The sequence below is a fragment of the Schistocerca americana genome, chromosome 3 (assembly GCF_021461395.2).
Source record: "Schistocerca americana isolate TAMUIC-IGC-003095 chromosome 3, iqSchAmer2.1, whole genome shotgun sequence".
Taxonomy (NCBI): Eukaryota; Metazoa; Arthropoda; class Insecta; order Orthoptera; family Acrididae; genus Schistocerca; species Schistocerca americana.
The window spans coordinates 477,957,374-477,980,932 of NC_060121.1; the positions used below are offsets into that span (position 1 = coordinate 477,957,374).

The 23,559-nt window shown below is 36.5% G+C and overlaps 1 protein-coding gene across 1 annotated transcript in view; it reads left to right on the plus strand.

Moving 5' to 3' along the window:
* The first annotated feature begins 899 nt into the window (after nt 1-899).
* The window catches only part of LOC124605799 (paired amphipathic helix protein Sin3a-like), a 36,144-nt gene continuing 13,484 nt past the window's right edge, over nt 900-23,559 (plus strand). Inside the window, exons 1-4 of the mRNA XM_047137697.1 lie at nt 900-1,059; nt 1,152-1,317; nt 2,095-2,163; nt 12,468-12,572. The gene's annotated coding sequence lies outside the window, so the exon portion shown is untranslated. The remainder of the gene's footprint in view (nt 1,060-1,151; nt 1,318-2,094; nt 2,164-12,467; nt 12,573-23,559) is intronic.

Here is a 23,559-nt window from a genome sequence, read left to right on the forward strand (position 1 = left end):
TATTTTGAAAATCGGGCGAACTGTTTTATATTGCATAGCCTTATTAATAGTGACTTAGGAAATTTTCTTATTAAAGATGTCTCAGATGAAAGAATTGCCAGTAACATGAAAACTATGTTGCAGGAATTCTTAATTACAGATTATGAAGACTACGTTAGTACTGAACAACAGTGTTTCTTATGATAAAAACTGGCATTACTGTCTGATTTTCATTTGTGTTACCTGATAAAGAAAAGCAAAGAGAACTGTCACTCGTAATGACAACGAGTTAAACAAAGTAAAGGAAACTGTCAAAGGACATTTTTACTGTGAGAACTATGACAAAGTAGGGTAGAGTACGTTTCTTTGATACAATTTGTAAAATTATAAATATCTCAGAAATGAGATTTTAAACTAAACATACAACAAATGAGATAATATTTACCAGATTGTTCAAATAAATGTATTTTTATGTCACCAGTTTCGATGTTGATGAAATTTGGTAAAAATTGCGTTTATGAGGAGCCTAATATTTGGTGTGAGAGTAGAAGAGAGTTGTGGCAACATCATTCTTCCATAATTTTCTGGGTTGAGACATTCAGGATCAAAAGTCAGGGAGAATGTTCTTGAAATGTAAGCTTCACGTGACACTGACTTTTCCTTGGGAAAAACATCACTTTTCAACATCTTGAAAGTCGCGTAGGTAGCGTTTCCAACTTTTGCTTTTGGAACGCTAACTTACGTGTAAGGTTAGCGACGGGGGAATGCGTATTAATGCCTACTGAAAACATGGATTGAAACAGAGCTGTTGGAGTTCCATTTACCAGAGAGGTAGCTGCTACTCTTAAATCTTTGGTGAGGTTTGGCAACACAGCCGATATAGATTTGGCATCCTCGGCTCGTCTCGTCTGGCTGTTTGGGTTTGCATCTACAAGTCGATTATTGTTGTGAATGGTGGCTTGTGTAGTTTTGTGAGGTGTGTCAGCTCATGTGGGCTAATTTGTGTGCTTTCATATGTCTTTAATTCTGCCGTTCATTGTACGCCAATAGCCGGTGACTAGAATGTGAGCGAAACGAAAAGTACGGCAATTTTCGTATAAATAAAGGCAAGAAGTTATAAGCGTATATGATCTCGATGCAGTGAATATTATACGTATTCTGAACTGTCGCAGGCCCGTAAAAGACATTTTAGACGTCAGTCTACTTGAGTAGGATGCATTAGCGAAGTAATTGTGCTTCCTACCGAAAAGTGTACAGTGCACTTTATATTCCAGATTGTAAGCTTGCTGGACAATTTGTGTTTATTATTTTTTCCTGTTTGCTAGTCAGCTATTCAAGGTAAGTACGAAGATCATTCCACTAGCCTCATGATACTGTCATATTCATACAGGGGTCATTTTTTGTGTGTATCGGGAATATTTGGCTGTATTTTGTAAACTGCTCACGAAATTTTATAATTTGGAATTTTGGTATGAAATTCTGTAGTGTTTGCAGCATAGCTTTTTTTCGAAGTAAATGAAGTCCACTGCCGCCCAGGGACTTAAATCTTCAAGGATGTTCTTTCTTTCTTTATTTTTTTTTTTTTTTTTTTTTTTTTTTTTTTTTTTTTTGCCATACTTTTGCATGATTGCATCGTAACCGAGAACAACGTAGTAGTATTCGTAATATTCTTATTTGAAACTTAGCAGTGGGCCTAATCGTAATTGAATAAACTTGTAATTGGTTGATTTGTGATGTACCTTAGTATCTGGCACATGTTAAGATATCGTCCTTTGAAATGTCAGTTTGAAGAAGGTGTATGTATTATGGCGACTCGTAGACATTCTACAAGATTAAAGTCTTGTATTTTTTTCCTAGTGTATCTACCTTTCCTTTTTTTTTTACACGAACGATATCATCTTGTTTTACACTAACGAAAAATACAGAAATCTCCTAAAATTAGTGCGTGCAAATCTTAAATGCCATAGGGTAACTCAATTGATACAGCTGTAATGGATAATAGAATATTTCTTCTTGTTAACTGATGAGCTCCTTAATAAGGTTTCATTATTGATTATAATTGTGAAGTTGTTTTAGTTGAATGGAAAATCATAATTCTCTTCCTTTTTTTTACAGAGTGATTTGCCTCAGTGAACTCAGTTTGAAATAAATTTTCATTTTTTGACATTGGATGTAATATGCCAAGTAAGTTTGAAAGTTGCACTTACTATATTGCGTGAATTAAATGAATGAGTGTTTTTGTTGGCATCTTCTCCTTAAATTATCTTTAAACTGATCGGTAGGGCTATAGAGTGTGTGTTATAAGTGTTACGCGTGGCTATTGGGTTATTATTTGTCGTTTCTGAGTTTCAGGTCAGATTTATGATTTCTGAAAGCTAGCATGAATTGTTACTGGAAATGTGTTTTGTGTGGTAGTGCTTGGTAATACCAGAGCCAGTTTGTTTCTTGAGTCATTCATTGTCATTGGCACTTGTTTGCTGCCCATTTCACCTTTCCTCAACCTTTAACAGAATGTTTCATGGGAAGTGGAGGAAGAAAGTTTTGCCAAGCCATGGTCTGCCTATTAAGTGAACAGGCTGCGCATGAAATTTTCGTCGTAGTGGTGTGGACAGCCCTCTTTAAACTGTTTAGAGAGGGGGGGGAGGGGGGGGGGGGGAGAGAAAGAGAGAGAGAGAGAGAGAGAGAGTGTGTGCAGGTGCAGGAAGCCAAATGAAGAAAAACTGTCGTATCTACAAATCCTGAGTTAGAAAAAATTTTTCTTTCTTTCAATGTGTGAGTGCAAAATATTGTATCTTTGATGGAACTTAATAGGGTAAGTGGGGTAAGTGTAACCATGGGGTTAGTGTAACCACGGGTTATGGTGCCTTAAAGAAGCTGTATTTTTACCTCTGACCTATCACACATATTAATTTACTCCTTTCTTTGTTATATTTAACCATAAGTTGTCAAATCTGACATAAATTGTTAATTAATTTTTGGACTTGAATTGACATCTACATTTTCACTCTGCGAGTGAGTGACACGCTCAGAATTTGGTAGTCTGTCATTCTTGCAGTTTTAAAGATAACAGCACAATTTTTTGGTTACAAACTAACTTTTGCATGACAATTTCAAATATGAGATTCATTTTACTCCACTGATAAAGCTCTTGATATGCCAGTTATGGTTACACTTAACCCAACTTTTTCCTATATGGGGCAAGTGTAACCAACAGGCTGGGGCAAGTGTAACCCGGGGGGAGGGGGGGGGTGTTACACTTGCCCCAAACAAACTTACCGGAACAGATTTATTTATTTAAGCCGTAACTTTGTTTTTGCTATCACACTAGATCAGCTAAACTGTCCTTCCTGCACATATTGAGTTTGTGTGGGATGTATTTTATTTTTTATTTAAGTCTACTATATTTTTAAACCACGTTTCCTTTTATAAAATATGACACAGTCCGATAGTGTAGTCCCACTGGTAAAACAAAGAAGGAAAGAATTGCACCAGGAGCTGAAGTTATCACTTTTCAAGATGCCATCTATAAAGAAAAAGATTTCAAAGAAAACAAGAATAAAAAGGAGAAAGCGAAACGAAAGAGCATTATCAACATAAAATAGGGCTTGGTAATGAAAAGTAAATCTTCCAAACAAAGTGCTGTTACTTTATCCGAAATGGCATTTGGGAATGTTGTGGAAAAAAATCCCTGATTGCTCATGTGGGTAACAAGAAAAAAAAGATTGGAAGTTGAATCAAGTGAAGAAAGTGAAACTGAAGGAGGCCTATCTTTAATAAGTGGTGATGAAGAAAATGGGAACATAATAACACTGGACGATCTCAGGAAAGAAATGGTAAACTGTGAAGAAGAAAAAGAGGCAAACTTTTTTGAAGCCAAAGATAAAATTACAGTTAGAAACTATGTTCTGGTAGCTTTCGCAACAAAATGTAAGAAGGTTCATTTTATTGGCCATGTTACCAAATTTAGTGATTTAGGAGATCCAGAAGTGATTTTCCTCAGATGCAAAAATAAGACAAAGCATGCACCACATTCTACTGGCCTGATAGAAGAGATGAGACGGAAGTTCCATCCTCTGACGTCATTTCAGTGCTGCCTGAGCCTACTTTGAGTCGCAGGGGAGACCTGACATTTGGTGTTACATTTTATTCGTACAAGATTCAGTGACTAAATAACAGTTAGGGCCTAAGTGTGAATATAATAAGTTGAATTAGGGCAGTTTAGCGTTAAACACAAATTGCCAACAACTTGAGTTCAATTACCATGAAAAATAATAGAAAGTGAACTTATAAAGTGAATTTTTCTTTTCTCTTGATACTAGATATTTTATTATATTTGTTAAATTGCCTACTAAAGAAAAAATATTACTTTTGTAGAATTTAAACTAATAAATTACTGGCCTAAAACAAAAATAAATCATCTATGAAGCATTCTGTTTCAGTGTTTTATGGTTTAGGCTAACATTTATTTTTTAGTTTGGCTAACATTTTCTGTGTATTTCATAATATACAAGTAGGCGTGTGCAAAAAGGTTCATATCTTGAGTAACATTTAAGATATTTTAATAATTTAAAAATCCTCAAGTTCAGTAAAAATTGGGTAATCTGGTCACTTACCCCAAGTCTCTTTTACAATGCCCTGTATGGGTACAACAATGCGGGGTTACACTTGCCCCGAACCATGGGGCAAGTGTAACCTCACAACACAAAATTTTGAAAACAGTTAATTGACCATATAATTTCTTTTTTCAAAAACAAAATGTAGATTGTTTAAAAGTCAATAAGTTAAACTTTAAGCATGAAAAATTTCAAAATCATATCTTCAATAACAAGTTGGCAATTTGGTGTCAAAGTTGAACTATGCCAAAACGTGGTTACACTTACCCCACTTCACCCTATTTCAGTTTCCACTAACAAATAAATCTGTTGAAATTGTGACATTTTGTCCTCAAGGGACCATTATTTTAACCTTAAAGTCAAAGGGCCACCTGGGACCAAGTGGCATCATATGAATATTCTTTTGCGGCACATTGAATATGTTATGCTGTTTACATTGAATTTGTTATGTACATTGCTGCTGCTCCCATTTGTGTTCCATGTTGTTGTCAAGTACCACATTTCAAAATAATTTCCTGTCCCTTTTTTGTCATTTTAAATTAACATAGTAATTAGTTGGCCGTTAGCATGAACAGCAGAAGCAATTCAGATTGAAGTGAGAATAAAATGAGAAAAAAATTAAAAAAGCTTTTGAAGTTCATGAATATTTTATAAGTTAAGAAAGTGCTCTAGTTAATTATTTGAAAAAGAAACAATAATGGGATGGCTATGTAGGAACAACCAATCAGAGCATGTATTTGGCTACACCTCCTGTTCCGTGCACAGTCTCATGTCGCTCCGCTACGGGTTATCTGTCAGCTACAGGTGACAAAATTCCAGTCTTTCACATAATTGTTGTGATTTGTTTTGATGTACTTTGTTTTGATTGCGGCATGTTTGTATTTCATTGTGATACATTTTTTTATGGAATTTGTGAAGGTAACTGTGAAATTGCTTTGGAATTTGGTACGACTGTTCGGATCGTACAAAGCAAATTCAGTATTGCATGTAAACCAGATCATTCAAAGCAAACCCATTACTGCATGTTCAATGGGGAATATAGGAATGTACTTTGCAGGGAGTGGTACGGCTGCTGCTACTTGAGCCGGATTGTGCTTGTGTGTAATGGTGAACTGACATCATATCTCCCTGTCACTCTGATCCAAGTATATGTTGAACAGATCACCCATAAAGGTATTTCTGCTAGTTTACAGCTAAGTCAGTGGAAGGAAAATGTTCAAGAAGTGGAAAGTTTATTGGTATTGTTGCTTAAGCTTGCCATTCACATTGATAAACCCAAAAAGTTTACTATAAATAAGTGGGGAGGGGGAGGGAAGTGACGTGAAGGAACACATTAAAAATCATCTCAAGGCACTTGCATTGTAGTGATAATGGATAATGAAAATGCCAGCTGTAATGAGAGATTTGATAAGCTGACTCCATTAAGAGAAGTTTTAGGTGTGTATAAAATTGCTGTTGTCTCAAGTGAGATAATTTGTGTGAAACACCATATTGGTATCAATTTCTAATGCTTTTAAGTTAAAAATTGTTGTTTTTGTAAGATTTTGAGGTAACTTTAGATACTTAATAAAATTTATTGTAGACAGAGTAATACAAAATAATGATGGTAACTCAAGTGTGGCAAATTGAATACAAAAATTATTATATTTGTAAATTTGCACTTGTGTAATAATCAGTAGGTCACAAAACAGTGTCCAGAAAGTTTGCAGTCACAAGAACAAATTCTTTCTTTAGAGGGAATGATCAGTAGAACAGCCTTAAGGTTTTATGCAGAAAGAGTTTGAATTGTTGTGAATTTCAAAGATTGAGCAATATTTTTATTAGTGAGTCTTAATTATAAGGATCTTCTGATAAAATACAGCACTAACTGTAATTTTTATTTACATGTAATCAGTTTGTTTAAAATTGTTACCATACTTAACACTAGTGCTGCATTGATTATGATAACAATCAGAAAAGTGTATGTTGAAACAAGATACTGTGTACATAAGCTAGAGAGCTTTAGAAAGACGCATTGTAAAAGATGAAAAAGAAGCTTAGAAATGGATATTAAATAATAAGATATGTGCATGCAGTTCACTAAGAACTGACTTACTTTCTTTCCTTTATATATAAAAATGGGTGATGCGTAGGTCTTGCAGTGCATTGTTAATCTGTGATCACTGCATGTTCAGTCCAAACCACTAGCCCTCAGAATAGGTAAACTAAAATGTTGGTGCATTTGTGATAGTGTTTTGAAGGTTGTCAGATAAGCATAACAAGATTCGTTACATACCATCGAGGGGCATGCCTTATCTTTCTCTTTTTATTAACAGCAAAGTGCTATACTTACAAGGGAATGCATATGATCATGTAGCAATGGTACACAGCTCGTTTTAGTATCACCTTGCTCTCTGATCCTATGTGGCTTTACAGTGTAGGTGATGCTGGAGTTGTTTTATTTTTGTGTGTAGTTCGTACTGTAGTTTCCTTGTGTATAATAGGGGAAAGGGGCCTCATTTCAGCTAGGTTCACCTTTCAGCAGTTTGAATTTCTCATCACTGGAAGCACTGTTGAATTACCAGCAGGTAAATAGTAAAGTTTCCACAACAGGGTCTTTCCAATACTATCCATAAGAGGATTGCCATTTAGTAAATACTTTCTTTGTGGTGAACAAAGGAAAAGCTAAGTTCTGTTTTCAATAGTACATTTTTGTTACTTAATGTTAATTAATCTAAATGAGATTTACTCATCCATTTAATTAAAAGATCGCATATTTAAATATACTTTTTCTAAATGAACTAGTCTTAATATATGCATTCAGAGTGGACTTCCGCAAAACCTCAGCCCCTATGTATGATTTATTTTGGCAGTAATACATTACTGTATGAAATACTAGTTGCAGATTGTTTAAATTGCTTTCTTGTAGACTGGAGTAATGTGGTGCAAACTTGCAAAAATAAAAAAGTGTGTTAGACTAGAAGTGAGTAAGGCAAAAAATTGCAAAGGCCATGAAAGCACTAATGAATGGTAGGTCTCATAGGACTGGAGCAGATTTCTATGCTGTGTGCTTTGGTTGACATATCAATAAACAACGTCACGAAATTGAACGATAGTCTAACAGTGTTTCTGTACTGGTTACAGGTCGGAAACACGTCAGTTTCGCTTAGGCAGTGGTAGACTATTTTCGTGTAACCAATAAGAGGCAATGAATTTCTAGTGCCGAAATACAAAAAAATTGTATTCTTTGCTATTATAACAAATGTTTGACTGTTTTTACCAAATATTGTGATTATGAAGTTCTGGTTAGGTTAGCTTCAATTGCAGCAGCTGAATATTTGTGACATCAAGATTATAAATTTCACTGATGTGTGTCATGATTTCTATGGGTGTGGTAGGCTGGAACCCAAGAACATAGTTTAAAACTTGGTTGTCACAAATATTTGACGTTTCTTTTCCAGATATGTCACGAATTATGAAGTTGCGGTTTGGACTGTGATAGTTTGGTTGTGAGTTGACAAAGCTAATGAATGTGAAAGCTAAAAAACTGCTGACAAACTGAGCTGTAGCTTAGCCCAAGGTTTAGATTAGGTCGGAATACAACAGTTTTATTCGCAAAAACTAAATTATTAACCTTTGTTGTCTCATTATTGCTTCTTTTTCAAATAATTAACTAGAGCGCTTTCTTAACTTATAAAATATTCAAGAATTTCAAAAGCTTTTTTAATTTTTTTTCTCCATTTATCTTCACTTTGATCTGAATTGCTTCTGCTGTTCATGCTAATAGCCCAACTTAACCACAACTTTGTAATTCATGACATGTTTGGAAGAGACAACAAGGTTGTGGTTAGGTTGGGACTTAATATCACAATTAAATTGGTAATGTTGATTACCAAAATATTTGCCTGTTCCTGTTCATCAGATGAATTTATCCATTGATACAGTAGGCATCCACAGTGATCGAATATATTTAAAGCATTTTAAAATTTTTAAAATGTGTGACTTCATGGGTATGAAATATAGCTTGTTTAATGAGTTACTAAAAACTAATTTTCTTTCATTGTGCGACCTGGTACTAAGTTATGGTATGTGTATGAAATTGAACGAAACATGTTTTATAAAGAAAACGGCTTTATTACAAGGTGAGTACTTGAGCTATTAATAATTTTTATATTTCCAGCAAAGGTTCCATATCCTATTGCTTCCAATTTGTCTGTCATAATCTTTATCCTGCTGTTTTCCTGAGTGTCTTATGCAAAATGCCCAAGCAGATGTTGAGATGCATTATATTGCCATGTGTTTGTCTCAGCACCTGCAATTTTAAATGTATTTGTTCTTTCCTGTGATATGTGCTTTCACCTGAGCCCTTACCAGCTCGTTTTGGTTGTAATGATAATACCATGAATGTAATCTAACAATACAGTGTCCGTGCTGCTTTGTAATTTCGTGTATCTCATAAACCCTGTACACCAGCTTGTGGGCATCAACATGAATCAGCAATTCTACTCTGGTACGCAGTGAATACATAAAGATACTCAGTTTGATTACAACCAAGCAATAGTGCCTGACTTCTTGGAATTCATTGTTGGAACTTAGTTCACCTGCACTGGGGATTCTGACGATATGCTTAACCAACAACAATACGCATGGGGATATAGGTGAAAATTGTTCTTTAAACAACCATTTGAAGACACTGTACATCATTTCTGAATGCTATTCTTCAGAATTCTTGGCCCTTGACACCTTAAAAATCAGCTTCTGCTGATCCTACATGAAGCACTATAAATCTGTTACTCTTACCCATTGCTCATTGTTCAGGACGAATCTCTTGTGTATTTATGATTGATGAAAGTTTCTTGTACTTAATAAATTTGAGACATGCCAACTTGTCTGATTCCCTGGATTGCTCTCAAAACACTGTTCTTGCAGCTAATCACTTCATTCCATTAGTAATTTCCTTCCATCATTGGTTTCTGATATGGTAACCCCCATGCCTTTCAGTATCCTGAACATTGTCCATTTGGAATTTGCATGTAGCAAACATGCTGAACACAGTAAAAGACTATGATAGGGCCAGTGGTATACCTCCATATTTGTACAGGAATATTATAAGCACTTGATGGTAATAAAATAAGTTGTGTCGGCTGTTACTTGTATGCAGACAATGCAACAGCAGCAGGCAGATGTGTATTGAAGTCATACATGCAGATGAAAGGGTGAAGCATTGCTGTAAACAAGGATTGTGAATTTAATTGCTACTTGTCCAAGTCACAGCTATTTAAACTGTGCCAATACCTGTAAACCAAGGGCGGTGTCACAATCCATGATCTATTTATAAAAACAGTGAAATATTTCTCTGCTCTTTTTGCTATGCATTCGGTCTGTGCTAGCACACTGACTGAGGGAATCAGTGTTTTTTAATTAAGTCATGGGAGAAGGTAGTTGGATCATTTTTTATTAATATATTGAATGTGCAACTCTATTGTTAATAAACATTGATCCACCTGCCTTCTCCCGTGATTTAATAATAATAATAATAATAAACAACAACATTCACCCACTCGGTCAGTTTGCTTGTGCAGATCCATTGCATAGTTATTTCACCACACCATTAGATACATTTTCATCTCTTTGCGATTAACCTATGAAACGATGGAAACTTCTGGTAGGAATACCTCCAATGTAAGAAAAGACAGATAGCTACTTACCGTAAAGAAGAAACGTCCAGTTGCAGACAGGCACAATTAAGGTACTTCCAAAAACTATATGTAAGTGTCCTTTAATTTTTCTGTCTCAACTTGATGTGTCTTCTTTATCGTAAGTAGCAATCTGCCCTTTTCTACATTGTAATTTAACCTATGAGACATGGGCTCAAGAAACAGCAAACAGGACAGTGGTTTCAATTTAGGTGCTAAAAATACATTGCCTCTATTCTTGCTTCCTATTAGTTATGTCTACAAATCATCCTGTTGGCTTCATGAACTGACGCATAGTGAACCTATGAACAGTAGATAAGCATAGCCGCGACTGCCACTGGCCCTGATCTGTATTGTAGCCACTGAATACTGTGTGCCACAAAACGATTTTTTGCAAAATCGCTTAGCTCACTTTTGACTTGGAAACATCTGAGCTGCAGGGTTGCATAAACGCCTTAGCTTTTGCTGGATATTCTCTGAACAGTTCTCAAACCAATACCACAAGCTTCAGTTGTTTGTTCATGGCATTTGGCAGTGGTGTGATATCTGGCTTGTTCTGTAGTGGATTCAGTGGAAGACTGTCTTTTTCAAGTGTTGATACACGTGGAATGCTATTTCTGTTATTTATTTGTGCAACACATGGCATGATTGCTTGCCGCCAATCATTCGGCACAGAATACTATGATGGAAATAAACAATAAGCTTCACAAACATAGCACAACCCCCAGAGAAGAAGACTGACTTGCCGATTGGCTGTTAGTCACGTAGTACAGCTCTACCTGGTTCTGTGCATCAGGCCTTAACCCGCCTTCACAGCTGCTCTCAGCTCAAGGATATAAATAAAATAGCTAGAATTGACTGGATCAAGGGTTTCTTGATAGTGTTAGCTACTCGCTGTCTGAAAGCACTAGTTTATAATGACCAAAAGAAACAAATGTTGCAGAATTATTCGAGTATTATGAAGAAGCTATTCATTCTGACAATTTCATAGAAGACTGGATATATAACCTGATGTTGATTCTTTGTATGCTGAAGTGAAAAGTACAGGTGAATGTGAATCTTATTCACGGAGAATAAATGTACCTCTTTGCAACAGAATTACTGTAAGCAAGCACAAGGGGAAGACAACTGAGTAAGGAGGTATTTGGCCTCATTCGAAGGGAGGGGGTAGGGGGAGAAATCATTAATACGAGCTATAAAAAAAAAAAGCTGAAATGAATTGCAGACACTAGTAAAAAAAAGTGAAAAGAGAGTTTAAAGAAAATTAAATACGAGAAATAAAAAAAAAAGAATGCAAGGCTGCAACAAAACTGTAGTAATTGAATCTTCTGATCTTCTGGTTGTGAAAGTATGGACTTAAAGTGATATAAGGACTATAAATAAAGTATTTTGAAACAGTAGAGTTTGCAGGTATGAACAACAAAGTTCTATTTGTAGAGCAGGAGGAAGAAAGACAAACATTTTAAAGCAAGATTCATACAGTCAGTTCAATTACTTCTTCGTGTGATTTTCCTGCATTTATTTCTTTAGAAATATGTTATGGTTCCAATACTTAAAATAAACTTTAATTTAGAACTAAAAAGAGCTTCTTTATTTGAGTGTTCAGAGGTTCCTCATACCCTGTTAAAATATGCATGGTAGGAGTACAATTCAACAGAAATAGGCTTCAACAGAAATGTGAAATTCAACCTTTCATTCATTTCTAGGAAAAAATTTGCAAGACATCCCATGTACTATAGTAACTAAGAATGCTAATTCCAAAAGAATTCCATTTGAAAAATATGTAGTGTAACATATGTTGAAATTTTATCCCTTCTTCCCTGTACATTACCTTTAAAATCACATTTTAATTTGAAGTGTGTCACATTTTTGCAAAAGTGTACAGAAGTGTGGTATACAGATCATTGCGATTGTTGTACAGATTACCTGTGTATATTCTGTCCTGGGTTCTCCATTATTACAACAAAATGTATTTATTGTTTCTCCTGTGTGCGGCTAATTTGTGTGTAAATGATACATTTACATTAAAAGAGTTATTATTTGTTTTCCCACGATGTCTGTTTCTAGTTAATAAATAGTGGCCTATTGTATGTAACTGTAAGGCTTGCTTGTGTGTAAAAATAAGTATGTAGTGTGTACAAACAGTTCACGAAAAGTGATTTGCTGGACCGAATAAAAATAAATAAATATGATGTTTCAGGTTACAGTAATGCTGTTGTGAAAGTTAACTGTGCAGCATCTATTATGTTTAACACTGCCACAAATTTTTATTGAGAAACCAAAGGCAGATCAACAAATCCATCAAGTAAGTCACATAATGTTGCATAATGAACATTCTTTAAATTAATAATTTGTTTCTAAAACAAGTTCCCATATATGAAATCTGAAAAATTTAGAGTAAATGTTGTGGGTCTGTTACTGTATTTCAGTATATGTAGAGTTCAAACTACAAAAAAGTGTGTAGTAGGATGCATGAAGTAAACCTCTTCTTGTCTTTCTAATTACCAGATCACAGTGGATGTGTAAATTGTTATGAACTTTACATTTATCTTCATACTAACAGAGTTGTGTGTAAACAAGTGCAGAACACTCCTTGATTCCACCTTGCAAAACTGGCCTACATAATCATGTATATTGGTTTTTATGCTATAGGCCTATCACGTATCTGCCTTTGAGTACCTGCCAGTGGAGGTTTTTAACTGTTTCTGCGTCACATTTTCACAACTGAAAGAAGTCTGCAACCATTTGAGATGTTTTCATTGAATATGGTTAAATTCTCTTGTTTATCAGCCCATTATGAATCCCTGGTCCTGAGCAACATTGCAGTATAGACTACCAACAGGTATACCATTGAATCAGTTTGCCAATTGCTTTGCTTACTGTTCCACAGTTCTAAACAAAGAAGGGAAAGACAAAAAGATGGAAGTATATAGAGGGTCTATACAAGGGCGATGTACTTGAGGACAATATTATGGAAATGGAAGAGGATGTAGATGAAGATGAAATGGGAGATACGATACTGCGTGAAGAGTTCGACAGAGCACTGAAAGACCTGAGTCGAAACAAGGCCCTGGGAGTAGACAACATTCCATTAGAACTACTGATGGCCTTGGGAGAGCCAGTCCTGACAAAACTCTACCATTTGGTGAGCAAGATGTATGAGACAGGCAAAATACCCTCAGACTTCAAGAAGAATATAATAATTCCAATCCCAAAGAAAGCAGGTGTTGACAGATATGAAAATTACCGAACTATCAGTTTAATAAGCCACGGCTGCAATATACTAATGCGGATTCTTTACAGACGAATGGAAAAACTAGTAGAAACCGACCTTGGGGAAGATCAGTTTGGATTCCGTAGAAATATTGGAACACGTGAGACAATACTGACCGTACGACTTATCTTAGAAGCTAGATTAAGGAAAGGCAAACCTACGTTTCTAGCATTTGAAGACTTAGAGAAAGCTTTTTACAATGTTGACTGGAATACTCTATTTAAAATTCTGAAGGTGTCAGGGGCAAAATATAGGGAGCGAAAGGCTATTTACAATTTGTACAGAAACCAGATGGCAGTTATAAGAGTTGAGGGGCACGAAAGGGAAGCAGTGGTTGGGAAGGGAGTGGAACAGGGTTGTAGCCTCTCCCCGATGTTATTCAATCTGTATATTGAGCAAGCAGTGAAGGAAACAAAACAAAAATTCGGAGTAGGTATTAAAATCCATGGAGAAGAAATAAAAACTTGAGGCTCGCCGATGACATTGTAATTCTGTCAGAGACAGCAAAGGACTTGGAAGAGCAGTTGAACGGAATGGATAGTGTCTTGAAAGGAGGGTATAAGATGAACATCAACAAAAGCAAAACGAGGATAATGGAATGTAGTCGAATTAAGTCGGGTGATGCTGAGGGTATTAGATTAGGAAATGAGACACTTAAAGTAGTAATTGCTATTTGGGAAGCAAAATAACTGATGATGGTCGAAGTAGAGAGGATATAAAATGTAGACTGGCAATGGCAAGGAAAGCGTTTCTGAAGAAGAGAAATTTGTTAACATCTAGTATAGATTTAGGTGTCAGGAAGCCGTTTCTGAAAGTATTTGTATGGAGTGTAGCCATGTATGGAAGTGAAACATGGACGATAAATAGTTTGGACAAGAAGAGAATATAAGCTTTTGAAATGTGGTGCTACAGAAGATTGCTGAAGATTAGATGGGCAGATCACGTAACTAATGAGGAGGTACTGAATAGAATTGGGGAGAAGAGGAGCTTATGGCACAACTTGACTAGAAGAAGGTACCGGTTGGTAGGACATGTTCTGAGACATCGAGGGATCACCAATTTAGTATTGGAGGGCAGCGTGGAGGGTAAAAATCGTAGAGGGAGACCAAGAGATGAATACACCAAGCAGATTCAGAAGGATGTAGGTTGCAGTAGGGACAGGGAGATGAAGAAGCTTGCACAGGATAGAGTAGCATGGAGAGCTGCATCAAACCAGTCTCAGGACTGAAGACCACAACAACAACAACACTGTTCCACCTATGAAATCCTTATCTCAGTGGAATATTATTTATAGGTATTTGTATGAAATGACTTAACTGCAAGACTTGGTAGTCTTGGTACTTGTTTTATAATTTTCTTAGATATGGCTGAGTATTATGTGCAACATTTCTTTGTAGACGACTACATCTTCTACTAAATGTCCGATATTGCAACTGCCTGTATGTTAGTGTGGGTAATACAAAGACTAGATTTCTCATTCTGTAAGTCACTCATGGTTTATCAGTGACTCTCCAGCCAAAATAACATGTTGTCTTCTGCCTGTCAGGAGTTCCTCAACTCCGTTGTAAATCTTTCTATAGAACATAATATAAAGCAGACCTCATCGAGCACTGAATCAAAAACTACTGGAACAAGAGGATCTTTATTATACAATTAAGAAGAGGAAGGTGCTCTGGCTCCTAAAGTTAGGGTGTATGTGCCCTTATGTACCTAACCATATACTGCTACTAACTTTTTTCCATGTACAAGCAATTTCAGTTAAGTTGTGGGTGTCATTCCCCATCTAGTCTCCACACACAATTTTGTAACTGCTAATACTGGTGCTACACAAAGTAATGTAGCTTGTCCGTGAGGATTTGGAACTGTCAGTCATAAATCAATGAGTTGGTTTTCCTTCTTTTTATCCTAATGTCCCCATTATAATTTAAATTATGCACCATTTTTGCTTCTTGCAAACTGTTAATATAGCTAATCTGCTAACCATTCATTTCTGTTTTTGTTTGCCTCTACATTTGTTCATATTTTAATTGTAACTTTGTTTGGGGTCCTATTTGCTTTTCACTGATAGTTTTTTTTGTCGGAATAGCTTGGGATAGGTAAGATTTTGAATGTATTTCTTATCTCAAGGCACTTAACTACAACAAAGCTGGTGTGCCCTGGCTTTCTCCACAGGTGTACACCAGGGCAGGTTCCCTCCATGTTAAAATGAGGTCATATGTTTTAATGTTGGTTTTGCCAGGAATGCTTAAATTATGATCCACTATACTCTTTCTTAAAGTACAAGCAACACGTTGGAGAATTGGGCAGCCAACTCGTGAAATGAAAATTGCATGCTTCTTACACTGGATTTGCATGAAATGCTTGGGTGACAGTGCTGCATGGAGTAGCAAATGTCTAGTGTCAATGATGATGATGACGACGACGACGACGATTACAAAAGTTAATGTCATTATTCGAGACAGACAAAGCCAGCATGTGTGTGTACAATTGGACAAAGACCTACAAATGTCAAATGAAACAAGAAAGATTTGGAGAACACCACTCATTAAGTCACCACAGAAGACAGCAGATGCTATTTAAAAACACAGACTTTCCTGCCAACGGAGAAATATTGAGTGAAAGATCATATAAGATAGCTCCAAAGCTATGCAATTGAAACCATTTGTCAGTAAAACACACACACACACACACACACACACACACACACACACACACACACACACTGGAATTGGCAGTCATGTGTGCATGGTGTATGTTTGTGTCTGTGTGTGTGTGGGGAAGGGAAAGGGGGGAGGGTTGCACGTAGGCTTGTGGTTCTCTTGTGGATGAAGGCTATGGTCGAAAGCTATATGTTAGTGTCTTTTAGTTGTGCCTGTCTGCAACTTGGTGTATCATCTTTATGGTAAGTAGCAATCTGTTGTTTCCTACATTTATTGATATTCGTACTGGGAGTTCCCATTGTTTGATAATTGAAAGTGTGTCAGAGAGAACATAAAGACCTTTTGCCCCACCCACCCCCATCCATCACAAAATACTAAAATAAAGGGACAAAAATTTGGCAGCGGGGGAGGGGGGGGGGGGGGGAATTTCATTGTTCAAATGACTTTTGTACGAGGTGTGTCCCTGTGTATATGTGTGGAAGAGGCCCATTTTAAAGACTCATAACAGCCCTGTGCTGATGATTCAGATAACCTTAGGAAAGGTGACTTCTGTGGGGAGATAGCCAAGGAGAGAGAGGACATGTTTATCAGCGACAGGCATAGTTCCAGTCGTCTCTCCCATAACACCATCTTAGTGGCAGTTTCAGCAGTAGTGCAAGTGGTGCCAAATAAGAAAATACTATATTCCTAGCCCACTATTAACACAATGAGGCACTTGGCTGTCTGTCGGCTCACCTGACTATTTCTTCTTTGTTGATACTTCAACTCACATAATATACCATGGTGCTTAATTGCCATCTGTTTCCGGCGTTCGTTGAGTGCATCGTAGTTAGAATTGAGTTATACCTGTTAGCAGAGCACTCACTGAAGCACTGCTAGGCAGTCAGCATCTCCCACTGTTCTTGTGATATGCCTACCTGCCCTCCTCCTCCCAGATGTAGCTCACTATGAAGTGGTTAATGATCTGCACTCAAGTGATCACATCCTGATACATTACTGTGACCTTAGCCTGCTGTCTCGATACTACTTGATACGTCTCAACTTCATTAGGTTCACCTCAGCTTTGCTTGAAACAACTCAGTACAGCATTACATTTCCTTCAGCAGTGCAATGTGTTTCTTACAGCATGTGGTGTGATAGTTTTCTTGTGGTGTAAAGGAAGTTCAAAGGTCCTCTGGCTATTGCAATGTACACTGGAAAGGAGACAGTCAGGTGATTTGTTGTCACAGGCCTTTAAAACGGAATGTAATTGATTCTTTCTCCAGGAGAAAGTTGAGAATTCTCAGTGTTTCTTATGAAACAGTGTTACTATGCTATGCACAGAGAATGTAAAGTTTCAGTTGGCGGTGAAAGAGCAAACGTTTACAATGATTAATAGAATGATTTGTAAGGGATTAATTAAATTGTATATCATATTTGCAGACATGGTGAATGTGATGTAATTGGTGGTACAAATAGTAAATTTTCTGAAGCCACATTGATTTCCTTCAGTGTATTATGGGATTGAATCAAAAATATGGAGAAATAATGTATTACTGTGAACAATTCAGGAGGCAATGCATCTCTGGAATGATTTTTGATTCAAGACTCACTGTGAAGGCTTTCTAACGAAAAATGGAAATCTGGAATCAATATTAGAAGATCCTGAATGGATTGTGCAGACCTTGCATTTTTAATGGACTTGACTGCATACTTGAGCACCTGCGGTAAAACTTTGAAAAGTGAGAAGCAACTTATTTCTGATTTGATGGCAACAGTGGTTGCATTTAAAAAGAAAATCACACCGTGGAAGGGACTACTACCGACAAGAGCACTGTCCATTTCCCTAAACACTCTGGTGTTAAAGAAAAGGTGAATTTTGAAAAAAAATTGTTGCAATTTTGAAAGAATTACAGAACAGTTTCCTAAATGTTTTGAGGACATTGCCAAACTCACAACTGTATTTTAGCTGTGTTCAAAACCATTTGCTGTTTTGGTTGCAAGTCCCTTGTGTATGTGCAAATAGAACCAATTAATCTGCAGAGTGAGTCCCATTTAAAATATAAATTCCATTGCATTAAAACATTTCAGTAGTGCTATAAATTCTTCTGTCACTTTAATGAGCTGCAAAAGTGGTATCAATGTTTCGATGCACGAATGTGTGTGAAAGGTTTTTTTTGTGATAATGAAACTAAATAAATCATATTGTGGCAACTTGAGTGGTGAGACTGTCTACTTCTGTCCATGTGCTAACAGTTTGTGCCAGATATAGATTTTATTATGTCTTCAGTGAACCAAATATAAATAAATAATTGTGAATGTTTGTCTTGTTTGTAACTTTTTTTGTTAAAAAATGGAGCCATAGCAGTGTCAGTAGAGTAGTTCTAGATAACTGTATTTGATTCCAGCTACATGTGAAGCAAACATTTATTCCTCCTAACCATGTACTATAGATACTGTTTGTTTTTGCCTTCCTTTTCTGTATCTAAGTTTAAATGTTGTAAGAATTTTACAGGGAAGAGTATTGTTGATGTAATGGAACTACAAATCCTGCTGTATTATTTTTATTTTTGTTGCTTTATTTTCTTGTACCAGAAGTTAGTAACAATATAATATTGGAAATATTTTATGGAGGTGGACTGTACAGCTTTAATAAATGTGAAGTACTGCACTGCTGTAATGGTATATTTTTTTTGCAGACAATTCCGGTCTAGGATCAGATCATCATTGGGCCCAAAAAATCATTTCAGCTATGCATTAATGTAATGGGAATAACACTTATGACAGTTACATAAATGCATAGCTAAGATGCTATTCTGTCTCAGTGATGGTCTGATCTTGGACCGAAATCAATTGTCTGTAATCAGATATACTATTACAACTGTGTACTGCAAAATGCAGTTTGTAACAGTATAATATTGCTCTTCATGTTGAGTTTTACAGAGCTTAAGAGTTTGGATTTTACTAATATAGCTTAATATGAAAGCAAGCCACATGCAAGCCATTAAATGTTCCTTGCGCGACTGCTTGTGGTATAATACTGTGGGTTTGCAGCTTTCCATCTATTGGAATAAGGAGCACTGGCCTGTAATCAGAGCCAAGTGTTCTATTTTGGTGTGGCTGGATGTCAGTTGACTGCAAAGAACCTTGCAGCCCTTTGAATATAACTATGAAAGCTATGTATATGAAAAGAGAGCAAACAAAGATAATTGTGAGCATTTTCATGTTCAGTCATGTACCAGTTCCACCAAAGTTAGGGAAATCAAGTGGATTTCCCATACCTGGGGAAGGACACTAATATCTTCTGTGAAGTCTCCAGATAGTCCCTTGAAAGAATCTCAAGACATTGAAAATCCAGTGGCATAATGTTATTTTAGCAATCTACTGTTACACTCCTTAAACAAGGAAGAAAGCCATGTTTCCAGTGAGGCATCACAGCAGTGTTCACACGAGCTGCCTAGGAAAAAATTAGCCGGGTGTGAGAAGGACTCACACACTGGGGGGGGGGGTTCATACAAATCCCATTATTTATATAAACAGGTTCCGACAACCAGGAATCTTGATGTTTCTTGCGGGTTATCGACATTGACGCTGGCAAGATATCAGTCCCAGGGATCGCAAGACTCCCAGGAATGTTTTACTTTCAAGAGTCAGATAGTAAATGCCAAAAAAAAGATATTTTTTTCTTGTCACATAATTACAAATTCACAGTTTTCAGATTCTTTTCCTTTGTATGTAGTGTGAAACCTTGCTTGCCAGATTTAACGATTTTAGGTCAAACCATGTCAGATCAACACAGAAAAGTACAATTTTCAACCTAATATTGTTCGATTTTAATAAAATTTGGTGTGTTCATTGCACATGATGAGCACAAAAAATACCAAACAGCAGAATTTTAGCACAAGTAAGACAGGAATAGCAGTCAGTTGAAGTTCTCAAAATGTGTAAAAAAAATTTGGCAAATGTTGCTGGAACAGTGAGTCAGTTAACTTTGGAAAGGTCTTGAAACAAGCTTTTTCAATGATATGCAAGTTTTTCATATTCAAATAATGTATGCAATTGAAGTCGGTGATCTTGTACTTTGACCTTGAATATCTCAAAACACGTCACCTATGAAATTGACAAAAAAAAAAAATTTGCTTCTTCATGTTATGTAACAAGGTAGAATATCAAGTTGGAATGACAATGGTATTTAGGAGGTATAAATTATTATGTACAACAATGTGTTCCATTAACGCAAAATAAATTGTATTGAGGATCTAGAAATATGAGACAAAGCACTGAAAAACGTGTTTATTGTTGAAAAGGTGGTGTTATAGCACTGCACAGTAAAGTAACAGAGTAGTTGGGTCACTATCAAGCTATCCAATATTGGATGGCAGTGTGGCTACTAAATGTACACTGATAGTTGCAGCAAAAGGTGTTGTACATTGAAATTGTACAACTGTACCTTGAAGATCATGTATTGCTGTAATCAATTTGGGGAAGATGGCAGAGCAGAAACAAGAAAAATCTACTTAAAGTGCAGGTGTGGATGGTTGGTATGATGGGTGGCATGATGACACACTACAAAATATGTGAAAAATGTAGAAAAATATTAACTCTGGGACAAGGGCTTGTATCTGACCCAACTACATTGACACAAGTGGAAACCATAAACCTGCATACCTCCGAGACTAGTCAAACACATCTGTAGCCCCCAAAATGGCTTTAGACGCATTAAATTATAGTTTGGTACCTCATGGCGAGTCTCCAGTGGAAAAGAAGAGGCTGAGAGAGAAAACATATACACAGAAAAGGTTTGAGTAAGTTTCTGAAGTGTTTCAAAGTAATTAACGTTCCTAGTGTGAAAAAAAAATGTAGATTACGAAACAAATGTTAAACCTGGAAAGGTAATGCAATAGAAAGAGGAATTCAGTACCAGCACCGCAAGCAGTGAGAAGATCCAAATTCTGATACTACTGCTGAAAAGTTGGAACATTCAGAGGATTAAAAATGAATTTAGAGCCTCTAACTAGTTAGTGAGAAAAGCAAAACAATTAGCCACAGAATGTGGTATCTTAGCAGCTTCCAAACCAAGACCTAAACATGTCTTAAGTGAACAAATTGTGAATATTGTCTTAGAATTCTGTTTTTCTGTGTAGGAGGATTTTGTTTCTGTCAATGAAAATGATTACCAGGATTCAGAAACAAAAACGATTTGTGTTGGGAAACTTGCATGAACTGTATCAGGCATTCAAAAATGAACACCAAGGACTGAAAATACGGTTATCGAAATTCTGCCAGTTGTTACCCAAGAACTGAGTTTTGTATGGTGCAACTTGGTACCCACGTTGTGTGTGTTTGCAGTGTACACCAAAACATGAAAGTCATGTTCAAAGGTTCCAGATTAAAAGAGTTGAGGCGTGATGCAGACTGTCAGCTTAGTGCCTACAAACCCTGTCTTGAACTTGGATCATTTGTAATCCTGCACAGCCATAATGCTATATGTCCACATGTGAAGAATGCCTAGCTTCACATTCTATCATAACTCATCTGCAAGAGTTGTTTGATGAAAGTGGATTTGATGAAATAACATACAAACTGTTGACATGTAAGATAGAACAACTCTCCAGACATGTGGAAGACTTCTTGGGAAACCTTGCAGATAAATTAAAAAAGCTTCTGTTGCATTCCTTCATAATCACCCAACACTCTGAATTTCTACATCTGAAAGACACACTTCTTAATAATAAATGCATTGTAATATGGGTAATTATCTGCAAACTCACATTTGTCCTGCAGGATGAGGTGCAGGGATTTCATTGGAACAATGCACAGGCCATCATTCATCCATTTGTTGTTTGTTGTAAATACCCAGTAAACCGTGCAGTTGATAACATTTCGTTTGTTATAATATCAGAATGCATTAAACATGACACAGTGAGTGTTCATCTTTTTCAGTGTCACTTAGTTATCTTCACGAGATCCCATTCTCATTGAACACCCTAGTACAGGTACTACTTCTCAGATGGTACTGTAGCCTAGTATAAGAATCAAAAAAATTTTGCCAATATAACTTTTCAGCCAACTGATTTCAATGTCTGCAGAATGGCATTTCTTTGTCACGTCACATGGCAAAGGACCATGTGATGATATTGCTGTCATCAAGAGACTTGCTGACCGTGCCAGTCTGCAGCGCATCTGCAACTCTTAGATAATGACAGGCAGAGAGTTGTTTGAATGGTGCTCCAAGAACACTCTAGTGTCACTCTCATTATACAACTAACAGTGAGTACGATGAAGAATTTTTCCTTCAAGAGCAGCTTGCACAACAAATTCATGCAGTTGTAGGTACCCGTAAGTTACATTGTGTTACTCCTGCTGGCCACTACAATATCCAAATGAAAATTTTCTTTAATTTACCAGTCATCAGAAATGAATCTGTTCTAACTAGGACCCAATGAGACTTGAACCTCGATGGTATCACAGGGCTTTTGCATGCATGTACCAAGGTCGCTGGAGGCCGGGATGTGTTTTGAATGTTAATGAAGATCTCAGTTTGGTTTCAGAAAGCTTCCTACATCCTCACGGGCCTTCACCTTCTTATGTATACCGTGAGAAACCTGACGTATTAACTGTGTGCAAGAAGGGCATTCTTACAAAGGTTGATGTGAGAACAGCAACAGGACAGACGCATTTCCTTTCACCATAAGGTGCACAAACTGTTGTTATTGCTTCCCAGTGTTGAGGCATAGTAAATCTAGAGGATACAGTTGTTTCTGTAAATCTGAACCTGTTTAATGTGCTTTCCAAACATTTGTTTGGCTGGGACGGCTGTATCGTGTTTCGCGTAATTGAAGGTCAGATGTCGTAGTGTGTGACCTTGCACATTGTAAATGCTTGTTATTGGTCTGTTGACAGTACTAACTTTTTTGAGCTGTGTTGTAACACTGCCTTTTTAACAATAAACATGGTTTTCAGTGCTCTGTGTTGTATTGTTGGACTCTGAATACAATTGATTTTGCATTAATGCAACACATTGCTGTATTTATATTAAATTTCAGCCTCTGGTTGCATAAGCAAAGAAACTTTACCTAAGCTTTGGCTATAATAATGTAGCCTTCTTCAGAAATGCCACAATCAAAAATGAAATTAAAATATGCCAGAGATTGACCTAATCAAACTTATTTATTTATTTATTTATTTATTCCATGTGATCTGATGGTCCTCAGTGTGTTGCAGATGTCAGAAAATATCAGTTAACATTGTTAACATATATTGATATATTATCCTAATGTATTATATTGCAAAGATTGGTTAAGTTTACTTCACTCCAATTGCTCAATTTTTCAGTTTAACACAAATAGCAAGATTACTGTTCTAAGTATTCATTCATA